Raw genomic sequence first — 8,779 nt, forward strand, 5'->3', positions numbered from 1 at the left:
CAGGCCCATATTAGGGAGCGGTGCCTGAAGGGCAGTAGGAAGTGGTCCAGGCCCTGTGGGAAAGGTCCTCAGGAAAGGTTCTCAGGCCGAGGTACAGCCCAGCTCTGGCCGGCGCGAGGGTGGCCTCCTGGTCTAGGGGATTGGAGGGGACTCGGGTCTGCCTTCTGCCAGCAGAGTCTGCAGCAGCAGCTCAGAAAGACAGAGGTGAGTGAGAAGGAGACAGAGGTGGGGGTAGCCACTGGGAGCTGTGCTTCTGTCAGAGGGCAGGTCGGGCGTGACCTGTGTCCTCACGTCCCGCTGCGCCACGGCCTCTGAGTGTGCTGGTCTGTCCGCCAGCCAGCTTGTCCGCACACCTGGGTCTGAGTGACCTGTGGGGTGGCCGAGTCGGGCTCTGTGGCTGTGCCTTCCCCTCCCCACGGAGGGTTAGTGACTAAGTGTGAATTCTTTCACGAGGTTTCTCCCTGGGCTCCTGGAGGACGCAGGGGTTTGCAGGCTGGTCCGGAGCGCTGCCTGCCTTCAGGGAGGCAGTCCTTGTCTTCTCTCCAGACAGGCCCCCAGGATTTCTGCCCTGGGAACCTCTGCCTGGGTGTGTCCGGCGCCTTGTGGGTGAAGCGGGCTACTGGCCGGGTGTGTGCGTGCCTGAGTGTGTGTGTGCGTGTGTGCACACACGCACATTCTGGTAGGAGAGCGGGACAGGACAGGGCGGGGGCACCTGGAGTGTGGAGGGGGGCCCTGCCTGCTGCTGGAGCGGCAGGGGATGATGGGGGTGCACGGGAGTCTCTGGGGGGAGCTCCGAAATGGGTGTTGGCTCAGGAGCAGCACCTGATTACCCAGGCATTTTTAAAGTTGTCTCGGGAACTCTTTCGGGCCTTGTGTGTGGGGGTGTTCTCCACATATTCACCCGAAATCTTTTTCCGCCCGTGGAGCCATGGGCCTTGCCCAGGAGATGAGGCTCATACGAGATGCTGGTGAGTTCAAAACGTTTGCAGGGGATGGAGGCGGGGCTGGGCCAGCTCCCCGGACTGGAGTCCCTGAGAGGCCTTCCGGAGAAGTCACTGTGTCGTCTGGACCTTCCTCCGTGCTGTCGCTCTGGGCTGTTCTGTGTGGGGCAGTGAGGTCTGGAGGCCTTTGGACAGGCCAGCCACCCTAGGCGCCAGTCTTGCTGGCCCGTGATATTGCCGGACGCGCTGACAGTGACTGGACCGGGGCTCCTTGCCGGGGGCCTCAGCTGGTGCTGGTCTCCTGAAAGGAAGGGCAGCCACCGTGTCCTCGCTAGTGCAGGGGATCCAGAGCCTAGGGACCCAGCTCCGGGCTGCTGGGCGGCCGCAGGAAGGGGCCGTGGCTGGGACCCGAGCAGCGTGTGAGGTGGTGGTGTCCGCTGCCCCCGCCCCCCACCCGTGGCTGAGGCACAAGGGCTAGTGTCCTGGGGTGCTCCTCTCGTCAGCTCTGTCCCTGCCGCTGGAGCCGTCACGGGGGGACAGAGCATGAACTCCTGTTTCTCCCTAGGGGTCAGGGCCGGAAGCAGGTAGGGGAGCAGGTGGAGCTCAGCCTCTGCGGGAGCACCTGTAATCGCTGGGCTGGGTGGTGCAGGGCCAGCAGCTGAGGACCTGTGGGTCGTGGGAGTGGCAAGGCTCAGGGAAGTCGAACAGCCTGTCTACCGCCGGGCCAGATGACAGCCCGCTCTCCTGACTGCACCTGTGGGGACCCTGGCTGCAGCTTGGGGCTTGCGTCTCCGGTGACAGCACAGCTCCAGGCCGGCAGGGCTGACAGCCTGGCACGGAATTCCTGTGGGGGCCCTTAGGGTGTTGGTGGGGACGTGACCCTGGAGGCGTTGGCAGGGCCAGAGGACAGAGGGCAGGGGAGCCAGCCAGAGAGTTGGGTTCTCTTGGATGCCGAGAGCATGAGGCTCTAAGAGCCAAGGATCTGCCAGGAGTAAGGTGTGACATGTGGGCAGTGACATCCCCACCTGAGGATGTTTCCAGATGAGGACACCTCTGCAGGTCATGCCAGCCTTCAGGGGCACGCAGTGTGGCCAGCTCTGCGGGCTGAGCAGGGGCCTGGCAGGGGTAAATGGGGCAGCGCTTCTCTAGGGGGAGCCCCCCTGCCCTGCCATGACAGAGGGGATGCCGCATTCCCACCTCAGGCTGGCTGTCCTGACAGGTTCCTGAGGGCCCCCCACATCCCATGTGTCCAGCTGGAGGGGCAGGTACTCGGGCATCTTCAGCCAGAGGATGGAATGCAGCTCACGGGCAGGACCAGCTAAGGGTCATGGGTACCCAGGGAGTGAGCGCTGGGCCTTGCCATCTGGACATGGACCCACCGCCTGACCCTGAGTGACCAGGCATGCTAGGTCCTCCTAGGGGTGTGCAACGGGGGGCTTTCTTGAGAGGTAGGCCCAAGCCCAGGTGGGCAGGCAGAGTGGGAACTGCAAATCCCCGTGGCTTCTGCCTCCCCCTGCATCCTCGTGGGTGGACCTCGGGCTCAGGGAAGGCCAGTGGTGGGGACAGGGCCCTGGGCCCGAGACCCTGAGTCCACACCACTACCAGGCCCTTCCTGCCTGCCCTCTGGGTGTGCTCGGTGTATGGAGAAAGCTACTGTGAAGTGTCTGTTTGGATGACTCTCCAGTTTGAATTCAGTTCAACGATGTGTTCTGAGCTTTCACTTTGGAACTGGACACATCCGGGAGACGGTGGGGAGGAGCCATCCGCGGCGTTGACTCAGAATCCCCACCCCTGAGGAGAGAGGGTGGACATTCCCCAGAGGTGCCTGCCAGCCTGCTGCTGAGCAGCTTGAACAGCTCCAGCTTTTTAATTATTGTGCAGAGGAAGCACTTAGCTTTTCTGTTGTGGTCAGCAGAGAGATGCGGCTTTCCACTTCCCTGGGCACCAAGCCTGGCTCTCCGCTGCCCCCCACACCCGACGATGCTGCAGTGTCTTCAGGGCTCTCCGTGCTGAGCAGGGATGCGTGGGGGTGTGCTCACACCCATAGCTATGCACACGGGCGTACTCACACACACGTGCACACATATGCGTGCATGCATCCTTCATCCCCAATTCCTCTGACGAACGTGGCTCCCCAGGCTCTTTGGGAATTTTGAATCGAGTGTGAGCTGTGGAGGGACACGTCATAGGAGAGAGACCATGTCCTTTAGCCAGAGGAGCTGCCACTCACCGCAGGCCCTGGGACAGTCCCTTTGAGCACTGTGAGCAATCGGGACCCCTACAAGGGCCCTGGGGGGAGAACGAATGTTTTCCCAGGATGCCGCACGCCTGGTGTGAGGAGCAGGGCTCTTCTCCCCAGAGGCCTGCCCAGAGGTGGGCCCAGGACGAGGGCGAGGGGACTGGGGCTCCGGCCTGGGGATGCTGGGGGCAGGGGTGGTCCTGGCCTCCTGGCCTCCAGTGACAAGTCTCCCGTGACGTGGGCTCCTCGTGTGGCATTGTGGGCGAGACGTGGCCTTTCCCCCAGCTGCCACCCCTACACTGAGGTCACCACACAGTGGAGACAACCCATGCATGGCCTGCAAGCTGGGAGCTCAGAGAAAACGTCCTCTTGGGAGGTTCTTCAGGAGTGGAGTGCTGTCTTTGATGTGGAGTCCCCAAACGGGCAAAGGCTCCGGCGTGACAGCCCCTTGCTCCGTCATAGCCAGTGCATGGCTCCCAGCGGCTTCTCTCGTGTCCACGAGGCACACACGGGCACGAGAGCCCACTGCATGCCCTCCCCGCTCTGGACATTCTCAGACCACATGTGGCCACCAGCACGTGACTGCACTCGACTCTGTCTCCCCGACGATCAGCGAAGTGGAAAGCTTTTCCACATATACGTTGGCCGATTTTTGTGTGTTCTTTGACCTGCCACGTGCCTATCCTTCGTCTTTCTGTGCCTGTGTGTCTTTCCTCCACGACCTGCGGGAGGTCCCGCAGGTGGCCCGGCCATGATTGCTGCTGCCGGCGGCTGTCCCTGGGGATCGTGGTTCTGTCCTCCACTCCATTCCTTGACGTGCTCTGGTCTTTACGTACTAGATGCCTTCTCCACGGCAGACAACTGTTCCCTGCATCCTGTTCCAGTCTTCTCCTCCGTGTGGGGCCTCGTGTTTGCCGCAGCCTGGCCTGAGTACCTGGGTTCCAGCACCGACCCTGCCAGGCCAGGCGCGCGTCCCCATGTCCCGTCAGTGCAGGGCAGGGGGGAGGTCCACTGTGCCCGCCACCCTCTGCACGTCCCCAGGTCCATGCCGCATGTCCTTTCTCGTGCCAACCCCAGGGCTCCCATGGCTGCGGCTCAGTCTGGGTAGCCGCAAGACCTGTCTTGGCTCTGGTTGCACGTTTATTTTTCGGTCTGAATTTCGGAAGCAATTTGTCATGTTTTGAGAAATTGACCACGTGTGTTGATGGGAACTGACTGCCACTTTGGGGAATGGACTGCTGAGCCATTGGGAGCATGACCTCCTTGTCCCACTAGAGACGGCTTCCAGCCGGCGTCCAAGTCCAGTGCGGTCTCCCCCGTGGTCCCATCGGCTCCGGGGGCTCGGGTCTGTGTGGCCGCCGCGAGCGGGATCTGCCCAAGACGCTTGCCGCTGTGTTATTGTTCCCGCTCCTGGCTTGTGGAATGCGCTCAGGTGGAGCCCGGTTATTAGATGCTTTCATTTGTTCTAATAGTTTCTCAGTCGATTCTCTCGGGTTTTCTAGGCAAGTGGTTGTGCTGGCCGCACACCATTAAAGCTGTGTGTGTTTCTTTTCAGGGTTCGTTCTTCTCGCTCTTTTCTTTGTCTTGTGGGCCGGCCAGGACTCCCGTCATGGCGGGCAGACTGGCATCCCCGTGTTGGCCTCGATTTCTGGAAGATTTCTCTTGTTAATTAAGTTGGGGATGTTTCTTCCTATGTCTAATGTATCAGTGGATTTTGATTCTTAACAAATGTTTTTTTCCGTATTTGCCAGTGTAACCCAAATGGATTTCCTTCTTGAATTGTTTAGTATAATGAAATACATTACACTTATATTAGATAAACTCTGTTTGATTTTCTCCGTGCGATGTTAATAAGCTACTGGATCCCATTCGCTAACAGTTTATCCAGGCTGTTTGTATGTAGAGTCTTAAGGGAGACGGCCTAATGTCTGCATTGGTTCTGTGCGGGTGTGATTTCAGTGATGGGTTTGGGCCAGCCTTGGGAAATAAGCAGAGGAGCTTCCATTTCTTCCTGGGCTCTGGAGCGGTTTGACTGAGGGGGCAGACTTGAGTGTAAAACCATGAGGGCCTGGTGCCTTTGGTGGGAGGAGCAGGTCTTTAACTATTTACCTTCTGGTAGTCCTTCCGACTGACTCCTTGAGCACCAAGGGGGTGGATGCGAGCAGGACAGAGAAGCAGAAATCCCTGGCTCTCGGGGGTTCCCCTCGCCACCCAAAGGCAGCAAGCACATCTGCTGCTAAACAGGAAGGCTTCAGCATCAGGCCAAACTGGCTTCCCACCCCGGTGGCCTCTTCCTAAGCTTCAGGACCTCAGTGAAGCTCCTCAGGTTCCATGAGCCTGTGGGTCCTCATCTCAGATGATAGGCATAGTGAGTCCTGGCTCCATGCAGTTTGTTTTTGGGACCCATGCCACCACCCCGCAGTGCTGCCGAGGCTCTCCCTCCCGCAGGGTTGGAGGCTCAGGCACATGATTACACGTGCACTGGACTGCTGAGGGGGACTTCTCTTGCTGTGCACCAGGCTGCACACATCCAGTCCCATCCCTGGCCTCTCCGGCTGGATCCCACAGGTCAGCATCATAAATCCCAGCTCCCCAAAGGGGCCTCCAGCTGACCTAGAGAGGGCAGGATGGGGGGTTGGCTGTCCCAGGGATGCTCGGGGTCAGCGCCTTTATCCCCCAGAACTTGGCCAAATGCAGGCCAGCCAGCCCAGAATTAAACACTGATGCAGACTAAGCCATCTTGTGCAGGGGTTATGCCGAATGTCTCATACTCACCTCCTTCTTACCCCTTTAGAACCAGCCTAGGAGGATGGAAGGCACCCTCACTTACAGATGAGGAAGCTGAGGCTCAGAGAGGGCTGGTGACTCCCCTGGGGCTGCCCAGTGTGAACTGATGGGACAGACCTGAAGCACACTCGAGTCCTCAGGACCCTCGGCTGCCGCCTGGGCCTCATGCGTTTGTGTCCACGGGCCCTGAGAGTCCCCGGGCGGAGCAGGGATGCCCCCCGCCCTGCCCGGTGGCAGGGGGGATGCTCTGCCCTGGTTCCAAGGGTTGGCAGGTCTCACGGAGGGGGCTCGCCATCTTGTCCTGAGGGCACATGAGGGCTGGGCAGATGGATGCCTTCCTTGGGCCACCAGAGCACACAGTTCATGTAGACATCAGCAGTCCTTTGGTGCGACCGTCACAGGAGATGTAAAGATAACCAGCACGGTCTCGGGCTTCCCAGACTTTCTCCCTAGCTCCCTCAGGTCAGGCAGGGAGAAGGGAGCGGGAAGTACACTGTGTCTGGGCAGCCAAGCCAGGGTCCTGTTCCTGCCCCACCTGGACCACCTCAGCTGCAGCAGGGATGGGGGGACAGCACACCACTCCCATGTGCCCAGAAGCTCTCAGGGACACACACCTTGGGGCTTAGGGAGAGGTCTCAACCAGACCCCGATGCCTCAGGGAGCGTGGCTCAGCCACGGGCACCTTTCCAGGAGACCCCGGGGGCTGCGGCCCTCAGCCAGCACAACAAACGGCCCTGGGCTTTCAGCTCTGCTGGGGGAACAAGGAAGGATGCCAGGAGGCCTGTGGGGTGTCCGTTCACTCACTCGCGTGTCCAGTGTCCCAGCGGCACCATTAGGGATGAAGGGCAGCGCACCCTTATCGCCTGCCCCAGGGGTGTGGGGCCAGGCCTCCCAGCTCCTGGTGCACTTCCTGTCCCCCCCACCCATGTCCCCCCTGGAAGCCCCTGGAGCTTCCAACCTCTGAGCTCTTCCACGGACCCTGCCAGCTCTGGGCCTTGAGACTGGGACAGAGAGAAAACCCAAAGCAGCTCACACCGGGGAAGGAATCAGGGGCACCCATGCCTGGGGAGCCAGCAGTCTCTCGAGGCTTTCAGCAAGAGAGGGGCAAAACGGAGAAGTTACAGCCCCCAGCCTCTGGCCACGTGGTCCTCCTGCCTGCCCGTGCCTCCCCACAGCCCAGCCAGCTTGTGACTAAGGAAAAACATGCGGCCACACTGATGCAATTAGGAAAATGTTATTTTTCAAACGCTGCCAGATCCTCGGGGTTGACCTTGTAACCTGGGAAAATAGCATGCGGGCGTGTCGGGCCTGCGCCTGCCACTTCCAGCTTTGACCTGGGACAGTCCTTGAGCAGCTCTGACACCTGTGGGATGGGGGTGCCAAGACCCCCTTGTTGCGTGTCCAGGGGACAGGGAGCGTGGGACGGGCCCTTGCTGGGGGCTCAGGGAACGTGCCTGCCCCTCTGGGTTTGAGGAAAGAGGAGGGTTTCTAGGCTCCCGCCTGCCCAGAACCTGCGTGGATCTCGTGCTCCAGGTGAGTGCTGCTCCCAGCCTCTGGGCACAGCCTTTTCCAGCTCGGGGAGCAGAGTGTGGTCAGCAGACTCCTGTGCCTGCCTGGAGGCTAAGTCCAGCCCCTGCGTCCTCCTGCACTCTCCTGCCAGTCAGGCTTTAGAACAGGGAAAGGGCCTGCTAAGGTGGAGGACACAGTCCCCAAGCTCCTTCCGCTCTCCCAGGAGGCCCAGCCCAGGGCCCACCCACTCTAAAGAATCACAGCTGATGTGCTGCCCTCCTGAGGGTCTTGACTCTTAGAGGAGCCTGGTGAGGGCGAGCCCGGGAGGTGGGGGCTGCGAGGGGAGGATTCCTGCTTTCTCCCAAGCATCCCACCATGGGCTGTCTGGGAAGCAACACCAAGGGGTGATCTGGGGCTGGACTCACCTGGAAGGTCAGCCGGTGCCAGAGGACCAGGGGGCTCAAGATGAGCGACCTGGAGCGACCGGGGGGCTGGTTGAGGTCGGGAGCCTGGGTCTCTGTTTGCACATCTTTGCCACAGGGATGCGTGTCCCCAAGGTATCCCATTAAGAGATGCACAGCTGCCCTGCTGGGTCAGGTGCCACCGCGCTGTTATGGGGTTATGGGGCTCACTGGGGTGGCCAGTGATCCTCTCGCCTGGAGAGCAGAGAGGGCTGATGTGCACAGGCCTTTGGGAGCTGCTGCCCCGGAAGGCCAGGAGCCTGGGGGTGGGTCTGCTGGCACCTACCCCCACTTGTATCATGGGTAACTAGCCAAAACTCGCTTCAGTGTGGCGATGGGGACAAGAAAGGGGCAGGAGCCCTGGAAGACACATGCTTGCACCTCAAAAAGCTGAAGACCACCAGGGATCCCCTCAGTTTGCCTAGTCTGGGCCCCAATCCCCTGTTCCAGCCCGGCCAGGTCTCTTCAACTCAGGTGATAGGGGCAGGGGTCTCTGTGGTCTCAGAATCCTGCTGACACCACCAAGGGCAGTTCCGGGGCCCAGAGAGACCCTGCCTGCCCCCAATGACATCCCCTCCTAGGTGCTGATCTGAGACAAGCCACTTGGCCCCAGGGAAGCCGAGGACAAAGACCTCTTCTTAAGTCTTCTGGTCAGGCATCCCTCTCCCTAGGAGCCTGAGGGTCTGGGAGGGGGTCTCTGGGAAAAAGACAGGTGTTCTGGACCTAGAGGAAAGCTGAGCAGAAAGCCTTAGCAGCAAGGATTGTGGAGGGGGCTGCTGGGAGGGCTTCATGGCCCTGAATTGGGCTTGACAAACCTCCCCCTGTGTGCTCTGGAGTGAGCC

The 8,779-nt window shown here is 60.6% G+C and overlaps 1 long non-coding RNA gene across 2 annotated transcripts in view; it reads left to right on the forward strand.

Annotated features, from left to right (window-relative positions):
* The window catches only part of LOC145717165 (uncharacterized), a 28,793-nt gene continuing 20,014 nt past the window's right edge, over positions 1–8,779 (forward strand). For both annotated transcript variants that reach the window (XR_014140219.1, XR_014140218.1), the window contains exon 1: positions 1–204. This is a non-coding gene — a long non-coding RNA (uncharacterized LOC145717165). The remainder of the gene's footprint in view (positions 205–8,779) is intronic.

The sequence above is a fragment of the Leptonychotes weddellii genome, chromosome 14 (assembly GCF_054177405.1).
Source record: "Leptonychotes weddellii isolate Sample4059 chromosome 14, ASM5417740v2, whole genome shotgun sequence".
Lineage (NCBI taxonomy): Eukaryota > Metazoa > Chordata > Mammalia > Carnivora > Phocidae > Leptonychotes > Leptonychotes weddellii.